General features: G+C 51.0%; 2 long non-coding RNA genes across 3 annotated transcripts in view; one reads left to right on the top strand and one right to left on the bottom strand.

Moving 5' to 3' along the window:
• Positions 1-23,838, bottom strand: part of LOC136786610 (uncharacterized) — a 224,041-nt gene that overhangs the window by 25,033 nt on the left and 175,170 nt on the right. The gene's annotated exons all lie outside the window — the stretch shown is intronic.
• Positions 14,773-23,403, top strand: LOC136786599 (uncharacterized). 2 transcript variants are annotated; one of them, XR_010825692.1, is made up of 3 exons: positions 14,773-14,928; positions 17,848-18,030; positions 23,179-23,403. It is a non-coding gene; the product is annotated as an uncharacterized lncRNA (long non-coding RNA). The 2 variants fall into 2 exon arrangements; XR_010825693.1 differs by lacking the exon at positions 23,179-23,403 and adding an exon at positions 18,841-18,857.

The following is a 23,838-nucleotide window of genomic DNA, read 5'->3' as shown; positions in this document are numbered from 1 at the left end:
AGTTCATGACGCATCACACATGATGGAGCTGACTTTGACTTGATTGAATCAGAAAGATCTAATTTCATATTTCTGCTTCATGCCAGAGGTCTCCGGGCAGCTAGAGCTTTACCTAATGATCCGTGCTATATGGAAAGAAACTTAAAGAACGTTTGCTATTGAATTTCCATAGTCTTTCCCAGCCTATTTGCATTTAAAACAAGCTTTCAGATGCTGTGCGTGGGACAAGACACATTTCTGCTCAATACCCATCCAATTTTCCCCATTGCGGATTCAGGCTGGCGGCACCGATTGCTGTGGATACAGATGGAGTTGTGTGAGAATCTGGCGTTTTCTGGCCCAGAGAAATCCTACAGGGAAATAGCTGCAGCAGTACCGAGTGCTCTGGCTGAGCCAGCGTGTGGCAGGATGAGTATGGTGTTTCTAGATTACTGAGAAACAACATTATGGGAATCTGGGGTTTTGAATCATTTCCCTTTCTTAAATGGACACCAAAAATCCACAGTTTCTGGCCCAACCATTAAGAGTTATTCCACAGAGAACTGAGCTCAAGTAGCAAGAAACCTTTTGCTTCAACTATTTCAAAGCATTAGTTTCAACCTTTACTGCCTTGTTATTAAAATGCATCTATTTTTTAGAAGAAATTGATTTACATTTTAAAACAGCAGAAAAAGTCATTTTGAATTTCAAAAAAACAAAAATCCCACTTGAAAATGTCAGTGGCTGAAGAGGGAAAGCTATCGACAGACGATGCTGAGAAGGCTAAAGCATCTTCCAGTTCAGTCTTTACTAAACAGATCAGCTGTGAGTTGGTGTCTGACACAATTAACACTGATGAGTAAGATAGCGGGTGGAGAAGGGACAGAAGAGGTTCGAGCATCCTTAGCCAAGGTAGATGTTTTTGCGTGGGCTGCATCATGCCAGCTCCATCCCTGGGTGCTCCAAGAGCCACCGTGTGCCATTTTGGGGCCAACAAGGTGGTATTTGGACATATGATGATGCAAAAAAGTAGAAAAGAGCAAACGTAACCCCTACCTTTTTCAAGTGGAGGTAGGCAAATTAGTTTACCTTGAATTTGGAGAAACAAACTGAGAGCAAAGAAAACCTATGTGAACACCTGGAAGAACACAGAAAAATGAGCAACAGCCAACATGAATTTGTAAAGACCAAATTGGGTCAAACCAATCTAATTTCCTCCAATGACAGTGTGGCAGGGCTGGTGCTGGAGGAAGATGCAGGAGATGTCATCTATCTTTACTTCAGGAAGGCTTTTCAAGCTGTCTGCCATGACATTCTCATCAGCACGCTGGGAAACAGCTCTGTATTGCAATTTGGCTCTACCTGGAGAGGGATTATCAATGGCTCCCTGTCAGCCAGGAGGGATGCATCTACCAGGGGTCTCTTGATCTGATACAATTTGATATTTCAATTAACCTCCTGGATGATGGAAGAGGGAAGATGTTTATTAGATCTGCAGAGGGCTCCCCCCAGGAAAGGCTACCAGCACTTTAGAGGGCACGAAACCAAACCTTCAGACCAGACTTAAGCCCCACTGATGGGAAATTGGAGAAAGGGCCCGAGTTATCCTATAATCCCGATGAAATTCAGAGAGGAGCAGAGCGCAGCTCAGCAGCGAGTCACTCGCACAAACACCAGATGGGCTACAACGGGCTGGGCAGCAGCTCGGCAGAAAAAGATCCAGAGCTGCATTTGATGCGAAGTGGAACAGACTGCGGCGACAAAGGTGAAGGGCTGACGGCAGTGTTGTCTTAGAGATGGCTCACAGCTTTCTTCAGACAGCGATGAAGTTCAGAAGCTCTCTGGGGCCTTCCGTCCTCATTTTTTGTTCAAGGGTTCGGGTCCAGAAAAAGCAACTTTTGCTGCCATTGGTTCAGGTTTAAATATGTGTACATTTCCGCCAGGAGGTTTCCACTTTGCTTTGTTCTTCCAGCACAGCATCAGTTCATTCTGTGCCTGACACTGCCTGCCTGGTTTTTTTTTGATCTTTCATGTAGAGCCAGGGATTAATATAGTTTCAACACCATTTTCAGAAAATCAGCAAATTGCATTTGTGTCTCCCTGGAGGCTGCAGGCTCCAGAGCAGCCTTCTCCTTCGGCTAGACATGGAGCGATGGGGCTGCTCCGACAGGCTGCGACCACAGACCTGCCAGGAGGAGGAAGATTCACAGCCTCTCAGATCCCACTGACGGCTCTATCCTTCAGCAACTCCGCCGTAAACATGCACACAGCAATAACTGCATGCACAAAAAAGGCTGTTGCTAATAGATCGTACTGCTTGTTGCTACTCTGCAAAGAATGTCCTGCTAATTTTTTGTTTTCACCAAATTTTCCACTTGAAATATGAGAGAGGAAGCAAAGCCGTGAGTTGCATCGCTGAGGAGATGCAGAGCTGCTGCTTCGCCTCCGGTTCTGTGGGGAAGGGGACTCAGAGCTGCTGGGATCACTGCTGGGTCCTGTGGGGCCCCGACCATGTCCCACGTGAAATGTCCTCACCTGCAGCTAATGTCACGCAGAGCCTCGTCCCAGGCTGCCACACCATGAGAAGTGGAAGATGGGGTTGGAAGTCCTAAGGCCATGCTGCCTGGAAAGGAGGGGTTTCCCCGGTGGCTTTGCAAATATTGAAGAAAGAACAGACAAAGACAAAACTACCCCGACCTAACCCACAACCCTAAAAATAAGGACCGATGCTGCCACTCTCGGGAGATGGGGGCTTCTTTGGAGAGAGAAACAAAGATGATATCTCAGCAAGCATCACCATTTTAGAAGTATGCTGGCTGAGTATCAAGGTCAAAATGACGAAGGCTATTTGTTTCACTGCAAAGCCAAACTTTCTGTCTCCCCGGTGCACCTTCCTCCAGCCATATTTCATGCAGAGCCCCTTTCCTGGGTGTTCACCTGCGGAGCAGTGCAGGGAGGATGCAGACGGCAGAGCCGCATCCGACCCTGCCGCCGGTGGGCAGCGCCCGGCACGGAGATTTAAAGGCTGGAGCGGAGAAATCCTTTAAATCCAGACGTGCAGCGTAGGAACAAGAAAGGCAAATGGGTAACTGGGAAGCGTTTTGATGCTGGGAAGGAATACAAATCAGAAGGGCTGCCGGAGCTTTGCTCTACAGCTCTTGGCATGTTGTTGTCGAAATGCCTGAATCCTGCCATTTTCAATTGACTGAATTATCTAGGAAATAGCAGCAGGGGCAGCTCCCAACGCCAGCATTTCGGGGATGCTCACGCCTGCCTGCCCAGCCTCTGCACCTGAAGCACCACGAGGTGGTGGGGCAGAAGCCCCAGCCAAGCCCTGGCCCCCCTCTCCCGCAGACACCCCATGCTGCCCCACGGGCACAGTGGGGCTGGAGGCTGGGGCAGGAGCTGCTCCAAGAGGAACTGAGCAGGGTCATGCCCAGCAAAACGCCCTGGTCTCAGGGGAAGGAGAGGCGGCCCTGCAAGCCAGATGCCGTCAGAGCTGCATCTGGAGGCTGGGAGACTGCTAATGCTCCCCTTTTGGGGAATTGCCAGAAAATCGCCAAACCCAAGAGCAGGCGGGAGCGTGCACGGGGCCGGGTGAGCGTGCGCAGGGACACGGGTGAGCGTGCACAGGCAGCTGCTGATGGAGAAGAAGTGAGTGAAAGGCAAAGCCTGGAAGTGTTTAAACATGCAAACACACATACCCTCTTAACAATCAGCACGGATGGAAATATTGATGGTTGCATTAAAAGTAAATATATTTTTAATTAAATCATTTTCCCCTTCTCCATTCAAGGGGCGTGAAAGCACTCATAAAATTAAAGTGCTGCATGACTTTTTTTCCCTCTCTCTCTTCTCTGCCACAGCCAGTCTCCCTCCCTGCTCTCTCTCCCTTCCCACCACCAGCACCACTCCACAACACTGCCGGTTTGGGGCTCTTTAACTCCTTCCCAGCACCTGGCAGACCTCAAGGTGCAAGCACAGGAGCTGATCCGCTCCCCGCTCTCTCCTCCTCACCCTCAGTCCCAGCTCTGGCACGGCTCTGAAGGGCTCATTAATCAAAAGGCAATTAATTCCCCATCATGGGGGCAAATAACAGATACAGACGTTCAATAGCCGCCTTTTTCCACGCTCGAGCGTTTCTCTGATTCCTGCAAACTGAAATAAAAAGAAGCCAAAGCAAAAGAAACACCAAATGATTAAACGCTTCATTAACATCCTGCAAGGCGGGGAGGCCAGGGCTTATTCATCTCTGTCGCCGGAGAGACAAATAGTTCAGAGGTGTCGGAACAGTTGCCAAAAGAAGGGTGGAAACTGGGGTGCGAGCCCCTGGGAGGTCCTGTGAGCAGGAAACGTCCCACAAAACAGGGCTATTTCCCCCCAAAATGGGCAATAAAGCCTTTTTTTTCCTTCCTTCCCTGCTTGGCCTCCAGGCTGTGAGGTGGGAAGGTGCTCAGCTGTTCCCCACGTCACCCTAATGCCGCAACCCCGCTCAGCTCCAGTCTGTGGCCCCGCTCACTGCTGGGACCACACCGCACATCCCACTGACAATTCTCCTTCAAATATAATGAGTGAAGAGGTTCGTGGCGTGGAAAAGGCACCGCTGCTCCTTTTCATTCCGCTGCTGCGGAGTCAAGGAATGACTAAGAGTTCTGATACACCAAACCCTCGGTTTGCTCAACCCTCGTGTCCCGATCAATTAGCTGATGATCGCTGCCTATAGAAGAATTAAGGGTAAACTATGATATTAGTTATTTAATCACCGAAGGTACAAAAAACAAGGCACACGATTCAAATGCTCAGTCGGTATCATTAATCACGGTTTGTAGCAGAAAATAATTTTATATTATTAAAGCAATTACCGTGTAATCATTTATGTTGGCAAAAATTCATTAATCTTTATTCATTATTCAATCAGATCGCATTATTTTAGCCTATTCCATCTAACTTGCCACTTCAAAGCACTGAGAAAAAAAAAAAGGGGGGAAAAAAAGTGACAAAAGAAACTTTTTCTAATTCCAAACTATAAGGCTTGGCAGAAATTACTTCCAAATATAATTAATGTGAAAGCATTGTGTCTGCAGGAGGGAAAGCACGGATGTCGTCCTCTCCCCAGAGTTTATTTGCTGCTTCTCTGTACTTCGGGCTGCAATTCCCAAGGGCTTGGCACTCACAACTCAGAGCCGGGTTTGGGTTTACTTTTTTTTTCCCGTTCCCTTCTATTTAATCACCTGAATAAATTGCCAGATTGTGTGTTCAGGAACCAGCAGCTCTCCTCGCGAGCCTGACGGGCAGATTAGCAGAAAACTCAACCGCACGGAAAGAGCGGAGCGTGGTGCTGCCCACCGAAACACTGCCAGCGCCGCGGGCGGGACGTGCGGGCACCTCTGGCTGTGGTTCGTACTTTTGAGCCTCCCCCCTGAAAATCAAAGCTGTGTAGGAAGCTGAGCTGTGCCAATCTGGGTCAGGCTCTTATCTGCTGGCAAGCAAAAACGAAATTGGCCCAAGTTTTTTTTTTTTTTATCTTCTGTGATGAGTGAAACCGCAGTGCTCATTATTGGAGTTATTTTACTTTAATAGTCAAAGAGGTTGCTGAAGATCTTTTGATTTTATATCCATGAATTTATCTTGATAGTTTTTCCTCCATGGGAAAAAAAGGGGGAGAAAAAAATAAGCTGTTCCCAGGAGACCACAGTTTCAGGCTCCTTAGCATGCCATTTACAAACCGTGTGGCTAAACCCTGTTTTGGTTGGTGAGCAGGTTTTTCTCTAGTCCCTCTCCCCAGGGAAACACAAATTTGTCTTCAAAACGTCACTGCAAAGTAGGACAGTAATGTTAATGCTATTTTGCTGCTAAGAGAGAGAGTGTGAGCAGTTTGCCCAAGGTAGCTGAGGGGGCGTGTGATGGATCCAGGCATAACACTTGGGTCTCCAGCTTACCCCATCCTGGGCTTGCTCTAAAGTCAAGTTTCCTCCAAAATTCAGGGCAATGAAGTCCCCTCTGCCCCAGGGGCCGTGCCTGGTGGCCCTGCTGTGGCACCAGGTCAGGGCGGTGCTCGAGCTCCTGTCCCCTGCTGCCCGAGCTGCTTTCCATGCTGGGTAAACACCGACAAAGAGTGAGAGACACCTCTACCGCTTTCCCCTTCTCTGTGCCATGATTCAGGCTCAAACGCTGCCTTTCTGTGGTCCTTGTGAATTATCCTGAATTTCCTGGGAGTTTCAACCCTCCCCTTCCTGCTGCAGCCCATAGGACCTGCACGGAGCGGCGTGCTGAGCCCCATGGGTGACTAGTGTGTTTCTTTGCTGCTGCTCCCTGGTGCGGGCTGGCAGGCGGCCGAGGGGAGGAGGAGGATGAAGGAAGGCATAGCCATCGTAAAGCACAGTCTATAGCATTTCCAGAGCTCCCCGGAGGATCTAGGAGTGCTATCCCTTTCCAGATATGAGATCTCCACCTCCACTTACTCCCTTTCCCCATGGCTGTACAACTGCAGCTCCTGCTTCCTTGCCTCGTTACTCCAGGTTGGCATCCCTCTGATACGACACCGGAGCAGGACGAGGGTTATTGGTTTCCACTTTCCCCACCGCTGGCCATCCCCAGCTCTCCCCAGGGCACACCGGCACAGCACCACGGGGTCAGTAAAAGTGGCCAGTGCAGCCCGCCCAGGGGCTGACTCACATCACCCCAAAAGCTATCATTTGGATTTACAAGGCAGAAGCAGCAGCTTCGGTGGATGCGAGAGTCAATTCAGCCTCAACGTAAATAACGAAAACAAAAAAAGAGCAATATTGTTTTCCTTTGGCGCATGTAACAGGTTGTCATGGGGAAGGCGTGTGGGCTTTTTCGCTAAGGGAGCAGCGCTGATGACCTTTGGAGAGAATTTGCTCAGAGCCAGCTGCTGCGTTCGGCTCATCCCCAGGCTGTGCGAATCCACAGCCTTGCGGATTGAGCGAGAGGAGGGTCGGCCCCGTCACCCCTCTGGGGTGAAAAAAAGGCTGGAAAAACCTGACTGCACCTCCATGCTCCTTCCAGAGCCAGAAGCCTTTGCTACGGTGTCCTTGGGAGCTAGGGCTAGCGCTTGGCATTGCACAGAAGCCACCGAGTCCCTGGAAAAATGCCCCCGTTGGAGGGAATTCTAACGATCAGCTGGAATTTGTCCCAAATCAGTCTAGAACATGGCTCCTAAATGCAGACCTGTAGCTGAGCCGGAGCACTACACCTGCGAGGCTGTGCTCCAGCGCCGGTGCCTGTAACGGCAGCAGTGCGCTGCGCTTCGCCTGATGGAGACAGCACGGGGCCCACGGCTCTCAGTGCCTCCAGGGCTGGGCAGGGATTCCCCCCGTGATTTCAGGGGCTTTAACCACTTGTTCCTTCGGATTCTGGGAGAAGTCTGGGGGATGAATGCTGACACCTGGCCTCCACCCCGTGCGGGAGGTGCGGAGATGGGATATGTGGTTTGGCAGGGGAATAGGGACAAGGCACAGGGATCAGCAGCAGGTGGGAACTGAACACAGGCAAACCTCAGCGTCCCAAAATCACAGAAATTCAAGCAGATTAGGGCAGGTCCACAAAGCTTTAATGTGCAGGGAAACTACTCCATTTTTAGGCAGTTTCCCTGCACGCCCCTTTGTGGACAAGCCCCTTGCCCACCAGCTGGGGGTGCAGACACCTCCACGCCATCCGCTGGCAAAGCTGCTTTGGGCCTTCTGGTTCCTGAACACACCCTGTCTCCAGCAAAACCTTTACCTGCCCATTTTTCCCTTGAAATTTCCTGCACATTTCCCTGGAAATGGAGACATGCTCCTGGGACATCCCAGGAGGGAATGGGGACTTTCGCAGCTGCCGGGCAGGGATGCGGCTCGGCACGGGGCTGGGGGAGGGCTGGCTGCAATCACATCTCCCACCCATTTTGCAGGCTTGGTTTAGTGCATCTGTGGTATGCTCTGGAAGCAGCTTAAAGAGATTTTGATAGCATTGCTGGGAGAAAATGAACCTGTTAATGCTGCTATTTGCCGCAAAAAGGATTCACACCCAGAACACTTTCTCACAGCAATGATCATTTTTAGCTGTGAGAATGAATTAGCCTTCCACTGAAAAGCTATTTGCATGGGAAAGAGGTCAGCTAGGAGCAGGAAACCGATTATTTGGGGGTAAGGCCCTGTCCTAGCCTTGAGGAGACGTGGGTTTCATTCTCATTTTTAACTCTTCATTTCCTGCCACCCCCTGCGCCCTCAAAACCCACTCCCCTCCGTGTCCCAGCGCAGAGGAGCCCAGGGGCACCGCGAGGGCTTTTACCATCCCTGCAGACAGCCCGCTCGCTAATAAAAGCTCTGGGTTTATGCTGGCAGGACCGGTTCATTTAATCATCCTCAGATTGCCAGCCTGCTTACAGCAATTTGACGTGAATAGTGCGGGAGCGGTGCTGCTAACCCCGGGCACTGGCTCAGACGCTGCCCCTCGGCTGATCCGGGCGAGCCGCGCGCCCGGCCCCGTGCACCGAGCCGCCTGGCGCTGAGCGAGGCCCACGACCCTCCCAGCTCCGCTGCCAGGAGTTAATTGCAGGCAATGTTTCAACAGGAAAGAGGCCAAAAAGATAATTATCCCAGAGGCTCTGGTTCTCAGCTTGGTTTGCGAGGCTGCTGGGAACAGGGTGGGTTTGGTTCCAGAAATAAAGCTCTGCCCCAGGAGCAGCTCTCCATCCAGGACCCCAAGGAGGGGCAATTTTGGGGCATTTCACAGTTTGGGGCCTTGCTGAGGAAGGGCACAGAGGCTCTCAGGTGGTGGTGACCCCACAAGAGCCTCCCAAGGGCCACCTTGGGTAGTTGGAGGGGACAGGACCCCTGCGACTGGGGCACGACGGGCTCCAGGTCTGCATTGCCTCTCCAGCTGGCTCCCCTCACCCTGCGGGGTGGCAACCAACTTTTCCCGAGCCCACCATTTATTTCCTTCTCCAACTTCCCGCGTTACTAATTATCTGAAAGAGATTGATAAACCCGCCAGTTGCCGCTCTGGTTACAGGTCACTTACCGCGGTAATAAGAAGTGCAGAAATCAATAGCCATAAATAGCGGTTGGGAATCAAATTCCCCGAACAGTACTTTAAGTAAGGAGAAGGTTTAATTACGCCGTCGTCTGGCTTACTTTGCCCTGGAGGAGCGGGATGCAAGAACTCCAAGGGTTTGGCCAGTCCTTTATTCCCGGTCCGGCTGGAGAAGCCCCCGGGCACGGGGAGCGCTGGGGACTCTGCGAGCCTTCCAAAGGCAGCGCAGCTTCGCGCCACGTTTAACTGCAGGCAGGGTTTTAACGCTGCCTGTGCCATCCAGAGTGAAAGCTGTGCATGATTTAAAAACAGGCTGGAGCCAGCCAAGTAGGAACAGGTGGAAGGCAGGCAAAAAAGTAAAATGATTTTTTTTTTTTGCTTTGCAAGCAAACAAGGGTTCGGACTTGGGACTGACTCAGCCCTGCACTGAGCTGTGGATGGCACACGTGGCGGCTCATGGGTGCAGGCAGAGGGGGGCTGCTTGCTCTCAAAGGGATTTGGGATGGGGGAGCTGAAGGCACGCACACAAGCAGCTCCCATCGCTCCGCAGGTCTGCAGTTCCACTAGGGGTGGATGTGACTTCTGGATAGGTTAAGCTGGGAAAACGGCAGTGTCAGGTTTTGTTAGTGTTAGTCATAAACTACTGGAGCGAGCCCTGGAGGGAATGGATTTGCATGCCTTGGGAATGATGAATGCTTGCGCAAATTTGGCTTTGCCATGCCCGGGTAACCTGTTTGGAGGAGGCGCATTGGTCCAACACTTGTACCTGGCCCTAACCCTGGGGTGAGCGTGTGAAGTTTTCCACAGGGTCAGGTTTTTCTGGGTGTACAAGGCTATGCCTCCAACCAACACCCATGCCCCTTCTCTTCCTGGGAAGTTTGAGAAGGAAATCCTCCAGCCAGTTCCCCAGCACTGCCTCCCGAACAGCCAGACGGGAGCAGGGAAATGTTCAACCCCAGGAAAAATACTGGTGAAAGAGCCAAGGGGACTTGAGCTTGGCAGCGTTGGTGGTCTCGAGCAATTGGCTTTCCCTTCAACATCTGCTCCCACACCTGGACCCGGACTGGGGCTTGGGCAGCCCCGTTCTGGTGCCAAAGGGAACCGGCTTCGCCTGCGCGCTGCGTGGGGCCAGTGCTGCAGCAAAGTGATGCTGCAGCTCCACTGCTTGCACACACAACTGATACACCTGCCCCAGTAAAACACACAGAAACACTGCAAGGAGTGCAGAGAAACACTCAACCGCTCCTCTCTCAAGGACTGATACCCTCAGGGCATCCCAAATTTTGGCCACCCCAAGCTTGCACAGTTTCAAGGAAAAGGCTGTGACGGACAGACCCTTTGCTGCAGGGCAGCTCCAGAGCCCTGCCCTGGGTACCAACATCCTCCATTAGGCCGGGCCCTCTGCTCTGCTCTTCCCTTGCTGCCACCTCCTCAGGTTCCCAAAACACTGCATTTGCCCCCAAATTGCCCTGGCACTGCACCCATCCTGCTGCCTTCCTCACAGCACCTGCCTGTTTGTGGCTGCTCCGAGGGCCGGTGCAGCGCGCGGTGCTTCTCCAGCTATCAGGGAATAAATATGGTATGAGATAAATATTGTCACGGCACATTACCCTGGTCCTTCCTCACCAGCACACACTGCAGACAGAGTTATGCATCTATTTATATGCGTGTATATATCTAATTATACTATATAAACTGTATATTCAACCCTCTATTGTGTATATTTAATTTAAACGCCGGCTAATTGCCCTCAGTAAATATATATGGGGATTAACAGTATTGAAATTAAATTTATTGGTAATCCCCTTGAAAATAAACAGAGAAAATAAAACAAACTCGTAAAATAAAAGCAGAGGGCATCGCAGTTTGGGGGTTGGGTTCTCTTCACCGTACACGAGGTGGGGGCTTTGGTGCACAAGGGGATCGGGGTCTGCGACACCTTTCCGGAGACCCCTGGCTCCTTGCAGCTCCCCGCGACAGCTGGCCCGGCAGATTGGCGATGGGCTCGGGCGCCTTCCAGCCCGGGGTCACCGCCTCGAATACGGCCCCGGCCGGCGTTGCCGCGGAGCCATTAGGGCCGAGCAGATGTTTGATGGTGTGTGCGGAATGGGCTGCGGGGCTCGGGCCGGCGCTGGTGCGCAGGTGTTGGCGGCGCAGAGCAGCATCCCCGCGGACAGACCCTGCCAGCCCCATAGCCAAGCCGAAACCACGAGCAGAGGGGGCTGTCCTGGCATCAACGGAGTCCTCTCTGTGTCAGAGAGAGTTCATCTCTCCCCCTTTTTTATCCTCCCCCAAGGAGGTGTTGCTCGGTGACCGTGATTTTGGGGGGAAAACCCCATGCTCACGACCCAAAGGGATTTGCATTCAGCACACGGAAACGTGCTCCGAGCAATGCTGGTGCCGGCAGCCGGGACCGAGATGGTTTGTAGCCTCCATTATCGCAGAGGTTTTAAAGACGAGGCTTGCCGAGCTTCTGCCAGGGTTGTTTGATGCCAAAATGGCCTCACGCAGCAAATTATACAGCAGGCTTAGTGTGCAAAAGGAGTTACACGGGGCCCAGATCTGTCACTGACAATTGGGCTATACGGAGACTTCCTCCATCTGATGCCTCAGATCTTCCCCTGCTCCTTTTGGGTTTGACAGGAAACCCCTGACAGTGCTAAAATCTGCCGTTAAATGGTTTTGCAACATTATCAGTCTACGCAGCCCTCCCGGCTGCCGCGCTGCTAATTATTTGGTTGCGATATTTTCTGTCCTGCTCCTTCATGCTGGCAATGGATGTGTTGGTGCTCGGGGACGAGGGACCCGTGCAGTTTTCAGCCTGGGTCCAGAAGGTATCTTGGGCCTTTGACCCTTGCCATAAATCCTCAGATCTTGACTTTATTTTATTTTTTTCCCCAGCAAGACAACGATTTCTATCCACATGCCTCAGATCATTAATTTATTTAATCCCACGCCTCACCAGTTTGCAGGCCTCTGGCTTCCTGGGGGGGCTCGGGGGAAGCTGCTGCTCCGAGGCCAGCCCGAAGCGCCCCGCAGAGCTGCCCTGCTGCACGGGGAGAAGTCAGCAGCCCCCACGGGACCCCTCACACCTTCTGCCCCCTCCTCTGCCCTAGAGGTTTCCTCTGGATGCAGGGAAGGTGGGCAGCCTGCAGATGTCTTTTCTTTCTTTCCTTTTTCACCACTTCTCCCTGCCAGGTGCCTCCTTTTTCTCTGCAGAGCCCTCAAGGAAAGGCCGTGTTGACTGTTTTGGGCCCGTCTGTTAAATTAATGTCCTCGCTCTCTCTTGGTTAATTAAGGAGAGCAAAAGGCAGAGGGAAGACCGGTGCTTCCCCACATGCTCCTGGGTCTCTTCACTTGACTCAAAGATCTCTGGCACCAAAGCTGAAGCGAGATGGCAGCGATGATCAGAGATGTGCCTGGTCCAGGCACCTGCAGGGCACGGGGACATGTTTGGTGCCCTCCATGAACACATCGTGGTCGCTCGCTCAGTTCCCACAGCCCCGACTCTCCTGGATTCCTGATGTGGCCCAGTGATGTCCCACATCAATCTCCTTGGACTACAGCAGCAGCTGATTTGGGGCTATTTCCTCCCATTTGACAAGCTCTGCACAGGGCACGTGTCCTGGCTGCTCCCAGCGTGGTGCCCCATCCATGTAGCTGCAGGAATGGGCTGGTTCCCTGCCCCCTGCGTGGAGCTGGCCTCCTTGTCCTGACCGTCCTCTCACCGTGGCCTTTGTGGGCCAGCTGCCGCTGAGTCATTTGTACCCAGAAGAAAGCCCATGGGCTACCACAAGACCCTGTGCACTGGCAAACTGCCTCCTTCTAGCCTCCACAGTGAGCTGCAGGAAAACCCGTCCGTCATTCATGCAAGCTTCCTCTCTCTTTGGACCAGAGCAACTTGTTTGAATGGAAAATAAAAAACAAAAACAAAACACAACAAAAACCAAAAACCGCCACCTCTTGGATCTCTTAATTTGACAGGGCTGAGAGCTAGCAGATGAATATCTTAAATAACTAATGGTGACTCAGAGGAGCGTTAAACAAAGATAACATTGTCACTTCTTCTCTGTTCCTCTTTTGTTTCTCACTCTTCAGCTTTCCTGCCGGTTTATTATCTCCTCAGTTTTCCTTCTGATGATCTTGTTACTATGACAGGATGTATATTATCTTTGGCAGCCTCTTCCAAACGTATGACCTGTTGTATCAATGCACGGCAGGCATAAACAAGACAAATGCATGCAGAGGAATAAAAGCACCTCGTGAAGGGATGTGACTGCGAGAGGAGGGCTCCGTTTGTCAGCTCAGGGGGTTTGGTGGATCAGGTGTGTGGGCGCCCCGCGTTTGGTGTGTGAGAGAAGCTCCAGGTGGGAAGGTTCCTCTCTTCCACCAGCCCATTTCCAGCTGGGAGAGCTTTCGAAAGGGAACCTCCAGCAGCCCTGTTTCATCAATTTTTATGAATTTTGAAAATTCATAAATTTCATAAAACCCAGAAACTGCACGTTTCATAAATTTGCGCATTGCCAAATCCTTCCTAAAGCTTTGCCCCAAAATAGCTTCATTTTCCACAGGCTAGGGCAATTTGGGTGCCATACTGCATGAGATCTGCAGCTAAAGGCAGCATTAGCAAATTTGGGATGAACTGATAGCACCAGCAAGCACTGCTGGCACCACCACGAGTGCTCGCATTCAGATCATCATTGGAGCTCCGCAGTCACCAGCCTCCAAACGCTGCACAGAGCCCAAACCCATCCCATTTACAATAAAACGTGCACAAGAGTGAGGATCACCCACCACAGGAGTAAACCACCCCCCTCAGATCCCAGCCCGTGGCTCCCAGGGACCACAAGCATCCAGTTCCAGATTTCGGGTTGACTGAAATGCATGCGGTTGGCGATGCTTTACTGAAACTTCTTCAAAGACGAGAAGTGTCTGGCTGAAAGTTGCTGGTCTGGTCTGTCTTTTCGTATAAGTCAGTAGAAAGCCTTGGGGAAGTGGGAAATCTCATTAGGGATTAACTTGGGATCAAATATGACCGCCCGGGTGATTCTGACAGGCCAGGTCAGTCTGAGGGAGAATTGCCCGATGAACAGAGCCACCTCAGATGTCTTTGAAGAAAAGCACCGCATGAAATTTTGATATTACTAAGTATTTAATAGATCTAATTTACAAAGCAGCGTTGCTCCCAATTCCCAGAGTGCTAAAAATCCTGCAACCCATTTCTTTACAAGAACGACTTCAATTCATTCATGGGCTTTAATGCAGCAAGCTGTTTAACAGCTGCAAAAAATGTCTGAGGACAGGAAGACTAAGCCCTGCAGAAGCGTACCAGGCTCTGCTGTACCTTCAGCAAGTCTGGGGGGTTATGTAGCTCTGCTACAACACGAGGGACCAGATTATTTTTCACGCTGCCTGGTACAACCCTACCACAACACGTGAAGTCATCACAGAGATCCTCGATCACTGAAGAGCTGTCAACAGGACAGGCAGCCTCTGCTCAGGGGTCTATAGACGGACTGTAGCCATTGCATGACCCGAGTGCAGGCGTGCTCCAACACCTGATGAGACGCGTGCTCCCCAAGGGATCTGCAGCTCCCACACCTTACCCGGTGGGTGGTGGGAGGCCCTGCGGTGTGTACGGTCCTCGGCTCCTTCCCGCAGGTCGTGCACAGCACCTCAGCGGAGATGTGGGCAGGTCACTTTGGCACCGGTGCCTCGTGAGGTCAGAGCTTGGTCCTTTGTGACCCAAAGCCCGGAGTTCTGCCCGGCGTGGCAACCCGATGTCACAGCAGCAGCAAACATCCCTGCCCGTGTCCCCCAGCACCAGGGTGGATGGCGTCCAGCCCCGCGCAGAAGTGTTCTGAAGACGTTAATCGTCAGGCAGGACCAAGCAGAAAAGTACCCAGGATTTTGGTGAGTCTTCCAAGAACATCAGGTATTTTAACAGCCATTTGAGCAGATTTTGCAGCCCTGCTGGGCACAGGGATGCCGGTGCTGAAAGCAGAGAAATCTCCATGGGACCAGCTGGCCTCAGGAGTGAGCTGCTCACCCCGGAGCAGTTGGGAAGCTGAGCGGGGCAAGTCAGCGAGCATTGGCCTCAGCACTCCTGCTGAACTCAGCTTCCCTGCACACGGATTTCTTGTTGGGTCTTTCAGGTTCCTACTTAATCAGAGCCACTCTTACAGCATTTTGGGTTTGGGGCCATACTGGTGAGCACTGGGAATCACTCACACACATGCATGGGGTTGTGCCTGCGTGCTCTGCTGCAAAGCCTGCCCGCCAGCAACGAAACCCTCTGCCGAAACCCTCTAAAACCCTCCTCTCCTGCTCAGAAGAGCTGTTCAAATACATCAGCCAGAGCCCTCCCACAGCTTTCCACCACAGCACAAGCCTCGCACTCTGTTTTCTACCTGGAAATTTGTTTAAAAGCCAACGTCTTCTCAGTGAACCCAACTGGAAATAATTTGCCTCTTACCCTGACGAATCTCTTATCTGTGAAGGCTGCGAGCGCCCACAAAGAGTTTACAGGAGTGCCTTGATCAGGCAAAGACACGCGGTTTCAGAAGCTTTCTCTAACGAGAGTCTCTGAATGCACCGTGTGTTAGAACCAGTTGAAAAAAGGCAATAAGCATGTTTAACCAAAAAAATAATAAAAAGCAAAACAAAACAAAAACGACTTTTCTTTTCATACCAAATGCTTATGAAGAATTCCAAAAATGATTTCTGTGCACGCTGCAATACAAGCAAGGAGATAAAAGAGAAAAAACCCTGCTCTTCCCAGTTGGATTTCATTTTGACCAAAGAACAGCCTTTTTTCTCTTGCTCCATTCTCCCTGTTCCCTCTGTTGCTGTAAGCTGGGGAAAGGGAAATTATAGAAGAATGGGGAAGAAAAATATCACTGCCTGTTTCACTTTGCTGGCTGTTTTGGGCTTGCATTTGTTTTGGAGGTGGAAGCAAGCACCATATGCAGTGCAAGAATGGGACAGCAATGGTGAGGAAATGGTAAGGGATTCAGGAGACTTTCCCCATGCCTTGCTATTTCTCTGCCTTCAAGGTTGAAGTTGTGGGGGGGCACATCCCGAGACAGTTTCCATGGGATTTCTTACCCCACAGGAGGTGCAGGCTCAGGTATGAGGCATCTCTGTCCCTGAAGCCACTGCTAGGGCTTGTCACCCAAACTGGGCAGACTGCTGATCTTGTCAAAGCTTCTGGGGGCAAGTTCTGGTCCTCTGTGGGAGGCCAGGCCAAAAGCATGCCAAACTGAGCTGGCTGGAATGGTCCCTGCCTCTGTGATTAAGGGGATTCATAAATATTCAGCGTTTCTTGGCAGCTGGGAGTGCTTCAGTTGTTCTGAGCATCTCAAGGGGGATGGGAAAGGCAGAATGAGCCTTAGTATTTCTGACACCCCGCAGAGACAATGAACCAGGGAAGGAGAGTGCTCATCTTCTTGCAGGGAAGCGTTTCACGTAGGGTGATTTTAATAATTCAGCCTTCGACTGGTCTGTTTAAATGTTTGATGCCTGCAAGTTGATTTAAGATCTGGCCTCCTACGAATCCAAGGAGCAGGATGCCGGTTGGGTGCTGCCTGCCTTCCTCATCAGTGGTTTAACCGTGTTACCATGGTGTGGCCCGAGCCTGAATAAGAGCACAGATTTCTTCCATCACTGCATGAAATTCTGGCACTCTCATGCCACGGGGGACCATCAACCATCCCATCCTGCTTTGTGTTTGAAAAGAAAGGAAGAAAGAAGGACAGAGAAGTAGTGCTGATGAATAAGGATTAAAAATGCATAATTACATTCTGCTCATATCAGAGATACCAACCAATGCCATGGCAAAATGGATGGAAATCAGGCACCACTCATGAGAACATTGGCACAGAAAGGATCCCCGGTGCCTTGGGTCTCCACCAGCTGCAATCAAGCCATGGTGCAGTCTCAGAGACAGAAGTCTGTGGCAAACATATTTTGAGTTAGGCACAGTTGGGAGCAGCATCCAAAGAACCACACCAATTCCAGCTCTCCCAGCCATTGCCACATACAGAAACTCTCTGTCCCACAGCTAGAGTTTTCCATCAGCTTCGTTCACAACAGACCCTTCACTTCCATGTGAGATCCTGATCCTGCAAGCCCTTATTCTAAATTATCCACGAAATGCATGGGCATGAGTTATGCATGAGATGAATTATCCATGAACTGGGTTGGTCGCCTTCTTCCTCTGTCAACTCTGTAGGTTTCTGCCAGGTATCAAAGCACAGAGGAAGAAATGTAGGCCTCCTTGCCTTTTTTCCCCCCAAAGCACCTGCATTTTACACCGTGATGTACATAACCTGGGAGAGGGCTTAAATATTCAGCGGCTCATGATGGAAGAACACAGAGAGCTGCACAGAGTGCAGAAGGTCAGCCTTTCCCTGAAGATGCAGTTTCAGATCCTGAATCCACTCAGTGGTTATTCACTCCTGTAAGGAGAAATAGCTCCAGGAATGACGGAGACAACTTGCCTGTCTCTGACAACACACTCCCACACCCAGGCTGGTGGTAAGTGACTACACATAGTCATCTATGAACTGGAGCTGGAGATTGGAGTCTCTTCTCTGTGACAAACACAGCAAAGTCTTAACTTTTGGTGGGTATCTATTTCTGATTTTGCCATGAAAATCTGTGCTGGAGCTGTGCTACTCTTCTTGAGGTAAGTTTTACTGAAGTTGGTCTGATAGAAGAAGTGTGCAGGAGAGAGAATTCAGCAAATTAAGATTTTTCAGAGCGAAAAAGCATTTTTAGAAGATTCCTGAGCAGCTCCACCACCTTGCTAATCCTGTGGTTTGTCCCTAGGCAAGGCCAGCCAAGATGACGGCACCAGCTGCCCCGGGTGCAGCCGAGCGCAGCCTCTCGCACAGCTCCAGGGCCATCAGATACATCTTCCTCGATGGCTGCAAGAACATCTCCGCATCTCAGGCCCTCGCCAGCGCGGGTGCCCACAAGATCTACAAAGTGTCCACCTCCGGCCGCCCCGAGGTGAAACATATCCCCAGCACGGCTGAGGACTGCTGGCCTCCCCTCCCCGCTTACCTCCCCATGTTTGTCTCCTTTCCCATTCACCCCAACAAGCAGACCAAGGGTTCAGGACACTTTCTTGCCCCTAAGAAAAGGCTGCCAGTGTTTCGGCAGCTGTGTGGGGAGGACGTGCCAGGCACGGCCCTGGGAGGTGCACGTCTCCAAACCTCAAGCCAAGGGCAGAAAGAGCCGCCCGATTACAAAGCGCCGAGGCAGAACAAGAAAGGCTGGAGGAAGAGGCAGGTGGCAGGGTGCTCCCCTTGTGACAAGGCATGAACTGACTCTTAGGTAGCTTCTAAATAAAACATAAGGTTCTTGGTGTCCTTACATTATCAGGAGGTCTGTGGAGACGTGGTATGAGTTCGGATTCACTGGCGGTGAGGGTGGCAAAATGGGAAGAAGGAAAGGTGTGGTATCTTCTGCCTGGGATACCCCTTCTGCTCTTCTGGGTACCACGGCAGACCGCCAAACAAATAGACTGGAAGATTGTAAAAGGGTGGCCGTACAGCCCCATCCATTTCACTCAATGCCCTCGGCATGCTGGAGAGAAAGAAACATTTCCTTCTCCACCTCCCGAAACCCAGCCGCAGCTCTGCGCTGACACCCAGCGCCCCTTCACCCGGCACCCTCTCCAGCTGCAGCTCTTGTAGAAAAACCTATTGTTTGTAAACAAAGCATTGCATGCAGGCTGTGACAGAGCAAGCACCAAACGCTATGCAGGAAAATGAAAAACATGAAAGGGAGAAGAAAGCAAATGAGATTTCATGTCAGTGTCTAGGAGGGACTCTGGGAGATTGTCACCGCTTAAGTCCAGAGACTGGGAAACGGCGATAGTTAGAGGAAATGCCCCACAAAGAAAAAGGTAATAAACATAATTGGACTTAGGTGTTTGGGTACATTTATTACTCTTAGATGTGCTCCTAGAAGAAACAATTTACATGTGGAAGATCCCAGCTCCAGACCAGCTGGGACCTTCTGAATGGGAATGTCACAGCAGCCTCAGCAAAGAGAGGATGGTGGGGACTGCGATGGTTTGAAGTTTAACAAGGGATGGGATGCTACTCAGAGGACTTTGAGGAAAACAGGACAATCAGAGAACAGGAGGAAGACCAGATGGGGGGAAAAACAGATCTGCACATGGTTGGAAACAGGCAGGTACCTGCGAGTGGGGACTTGTCAGGAAAACATGATGAGCCTGCTGTTTATTTGGGACGGAAGGCTGTGGTGTCTGCCAAGGGCAAAAGGGCCTGAAAAAAGATGTTGATAGTTTACGTTAAAAGTTATTGATGGTCCTTTTCTTTTAGGCCAGTTACCCTGGCAGAAGCTCACAGGAATTGGTTGCAGAAGCCAGCACCGTGCCAGAAGGTGCTCAAAGAAAAGAGGTTTGAGGATTTGTCAGAGGTTGTCCTTGCAGTCAGCCAAGCACACCAGCCCAGCTGAATGCTGCTGCCCCGAGAAAGGCTTGAGGATGCTGAACTATGGGAGCAGAGTTATTTACAGAGAGCAACTTCCCCATGGTGAGGTTTGGGTCTTGCTTGCTGAGATTAAGGCTAAACATTTTGTAAGAGCACTTAGAAACAGAAGGACAAAGAGAAAGGAGAAGTGTGTAATCACCATACTTGCTTCCACAACAGGGAGAGTGCAGTCAGCCTAAGAAAGACAGAGCAAAGGGACAGGATGGGCTAGGCTGATGAAAATAAAAGTTGCCAGGGGAATGACTCTGCAATGGGTTCTGAGGTTGTGCTGGAGACCGGGTTTAGATCTCCCCAGTCAGAATGGGACTGAGTCATCGCAGAGGCTTTAATTTTTGAGGCACAGATTGCAGAGCAAATGTTGCTTATTGCAGGCACCACTTATTCCTGAGCATGATAATAAACAGACTTTGTCTCCAAATGGTTACTGATCCAGCAAGGCACAAGGCTATTTTAGTGGTATTTCAGGGAACGTGAAGACATTACGGAAGAGGTTGACCTAGAAAATAAACATGGGTCCGGCGATCAGAAGTTGATGCCATTTAAATTAAATGGAAGGAGATATTAAAACAGGTCAGTAGCTGAGGTTATTTGCAACGGATTTGCATATGAAATTACCAATATGGCAACGAGGAATTTTACTGCATGCAACAAACTGGGAGTGGGACCGTATGCCAGGAGTTTACCAAACACAGCACCCACGCTTCAGGAAATGGGGCAGGAGCAATCGTGACAGCTATGGAGCCTTTACTCTGACCTCAAAAGGATGCTTCAGTTTCTAGCCAGTTTTGCAGGTGAGCAGAGAACAGGTCCGTTGCAATATGCTGTTATGAAGACAGGTCATGCCATGGTGGCCGTGCAAACACGCTGCCCGATGGCCACAACCCAAACCCAAGGCAACAATCTGCCAGCAGGCTCCCAGTAACTCAGATGGGGCCGGAAGCAAGAGGCAGCTCCCTCCAGCGAGCAGTCCAGGAGCAAAACGTGCCCTTGCAGGGTTGGTGCCCTTGGCAGGCAGGCACTCGCTGATGCTAGTCCTGCGACGAAAATGAGATTTCTCCACCAGACCTTGAACGGACCCATGAGGACACCAGTCCAAGGCTAGTGGCCTGACGCTAACTGGTGTCCTGCTTTCGGAAGGAGTCCGGTTCTTTTAGGCATGAAAAGCCTGGTGCATATAGTCCACGTGGGGAGCAGCACAGGCTGTGTAGCGGTGGAGATGGATTCAGTGGGTACCGGCGGAGTTCCTCAAACAATATCCAGGGGACTCATCTCTTTGGCATGCCCATTGATGGATTCGGCACAAAGAGACAGATTGGATTTAGGAAGATTGCTGTTTTCCCATAGCTGAGAGGAATCTATTTCTCCTGCGGGAGAAATTCAGTGACCTTGAGGAACAGCAATGGCACAAAACCTCCTGTAACAGGAGCTTCTGCTCTGCGCTGGAAGCTCATCCACTGGAAACAGCGGCAAAAAGGCAGAGATGAACTTGCCAGTCATGGGTTGATGAGAAATCTCTGATGTGATGTGGCTCTGAAAAAAAGACAAGTATGATAGCAGAAGGTGTCAGGGGAGATATTCCCTTCAGAGACAGGAGACTGCTGCTGTCATCGTGGAAAGCCCCGAGGAGTTCTTGTTCAGAGTCCTGTTATGACTCCGATCAACCGTGTTTAGCAGAGATTATTTGAAACCAGAGCAGGTGGGAGAAGGGGTGGGATGAAGATCCTTCCTCCAGGACCTGCAAGAGTTTGGCTCATTCAGCCTGGCAAAAAGCAGACTGCAAAGGGAAGGGATGCAGCTGCTGCCTGAGCAAAGAGCTAAAAGAGGAACACTTGGGGGGAGCAAGAGAGGAGTTATCTGAGTTTGGCATTAGGAGAGATGGAGATAAAAAGCCCAAGGACATGTTCAGCTGGAATTAGAAGATCCTTCATCACGAAAAAACAAAGTTTTGGGCAACCCCAATTCAGGGTAGCACGAGGTGGGAAACTGAGCAAGAAACCATCTTAAACCCCTGTTTAAGACGGGGAGGATGCAGCTGGTATCTGCCATCAAGAAGAATTTCAGCTTGATGACCAGGAGATCCTGATCAGCACTCAGTATCTGTACCCCTGAAACAGCCAGTTGCAAGATCTCACATTTTTTGGTAATGCTGCCATGTTGGTGTATATATTTGGGTGTGTGCCCCCCTCTGTCCTCTATCAACGGGTCTGAAAGTTGCTCAATATTCTAGATTTTCTCAATCTGAAAGGCAGGCCTGTTTCTGAGACCTTGCAGTCTGGATGAGCCCTCCTTTCACGGACTGCCGTATGGAGGAAGGACATCTCTTTCTTTCCCAAGATCAAAACCAGAGACCTGTTTCTCTACCAGCTGGCTAGCTGAGCAATGCCTCCTTGCCCGAATAAATGAACGGCCGAGACCTGCTTGCACTTTGCAGCTCCATTTAGGGGACAAGTGTTGCTCTCTGGAGCTGCCACTCTTTCCCCACCAGCTGCAGGAGCACAGAGAGGTGATGCACCCCAGTCCAGGCAGTACAAAGGCACACCACACTGCTTTACGTGGCTTGGTACCTGCAGTGTCCCCGTGCTTCCAGTCATAATCTGGTCTGTGAGAGAGGAAGAGACAGCGTGTTGCTGCTCCCGTTCGCTGCCGGGCACGTGCACGCAAACCAGCCCTCCCTGCAAACCTCCTGGCCAGCAGTGGGTTTGCTCCTCCGCTCCCTATGAAGGAACAAAAATCCTACAACTCCTCACCTGCAAAGCAATCCCCTTTTTTATTTGTTTGCTACCACAGTCCTTAACACCTAGCCCACAGATGGTCTTTTCCTCCCAGTCACAGCTTTTAGCCTCTGCTCTTCATGTAGGTCTTCTTTTTATTTTTTTTTTCTGCTTTTCCTCCCCTTCCAGTCATCAGCATGCAAAACCCTCTACCTCCTGCTATTCCCCCAAACACCTCCCACCCCCAAGGTCTCCACAGGTGCCTTCTGCATGTGTGTGAAGAGCAATCAGTGCCTCACCTCCAGTAATTGGAGCTGAGCCTCCGGAGCTGAGAAATGAATTTTCTCTCTGCTGTTCTGCATGTGAGGGATGAGCCCGGGGGCTGACTTCTGCTGAACGCAACGTGCCCTGGTGTTCGGGAGGCTTTACACCACGCCAGGGAGATCAGGACATCCTAAGGGGGGCCGGCATAGCACACAGGCACACACCTCTCCCTGCCTTGCCTTCTGCACCCTGTGCTCTGCTCCTGCCCCCCAAGCGGGAAGGTCTGTCCAGCCCCTCGGAAATGAAAACCATGGATTGCTCGAAAGCTGTTTTATTCCTCTGGCCTTTGCCACTAGCTCAAAAGCTGTCGAGGTGTTGGTGCACAGCACAGGACTGCTCTTTGCAGTGCAGTTTGACCATTTCATCGGCGTGTCAGTGCAGACACACGGCTACGAGCAGAGACAGCCCCAGTGCCTTTGCAGAAAGCCAGAAAGTTTCAAGAACGAACACGGCAACTTGTGCAAACCTCTGCGGGCTCGTGTATGCCTGTGTGACTGTGCTTTTGTCTCCCAACGGTCCTGCAAAGGTGGCCTCACCTGCAGACACATAGGACAGACACCTGGGTGTGAATATCTGAAGGTGTTTTATCATTTTATTAGGATGCCTTATCTCACACGTGCCCAAGAAGCCGGTGCTCCCAGGGACGGGCGAGTCACCTCCACCCCATCAGCAGCACCCACCTGCAAGCCGGCTGCATCCGACCGGTGCTGGGACCCGTGCGGCGAGGAGAGACCTGTTCCCGCAGGTGCCGTCACACTTAGACAGGCGGCGGTGTGTGTAAAAACATGTTCATCCGTGAATACCGGAGCAAATTACTGTCTTGTGATTATTTATATGAAGATGTGTTTGTGGATGAATTACCAACCAGCCTGGAGCAGGGAAATGGAGCAGTCACTCCACCTAACATGTCAGCAGGCAAGCCAAAATCCTACTTGGGATAGTCATTAACAAATTAACTGATCACCCAGGTCTCTCCCTCCCCACAGGGGCTCTGTGTGCCTTGAAACCCAAAGCAGCAGATGTGCATTTCCAGCGAAGCTCTATGGGGCCAACAGCGTCGGTGCACTGACAGCAGTCTGGGCCAGAAATCAGCGCTGGGCAAGGCCAGGCCAAATCAACCTTGCGAAGTCTAGGCTGTAACTGAGAAGGGAGCAAAAGAAAGACCCAAGAACCACAGAAAGGAACAGGGAAGGCTCCCAAAGAGGCAGAGGGAGGGAGTCTGAGATGAAATGAGGAAGTGAAAAAAAAATTAACAGCTT

This window comes from Anser cygnoides, chromosome 18, assembly GCF_040182565.1.
Source record: "Anser cygnoides isolate HZ-2024a breed goose chromosome 18, Taihu_goose_T2T_genome, whole genome shotgun sequence".
Taxonomy (NCBI): domain Eukaryota; kingdom Metazoa; phylum Chordata; class Aves; order Anseriformes; family Anatidae; genus Anser; species Anser cygnoides.
This window is presented reverse-complemented; position numbering and strand designations above follow the sequence as displayed.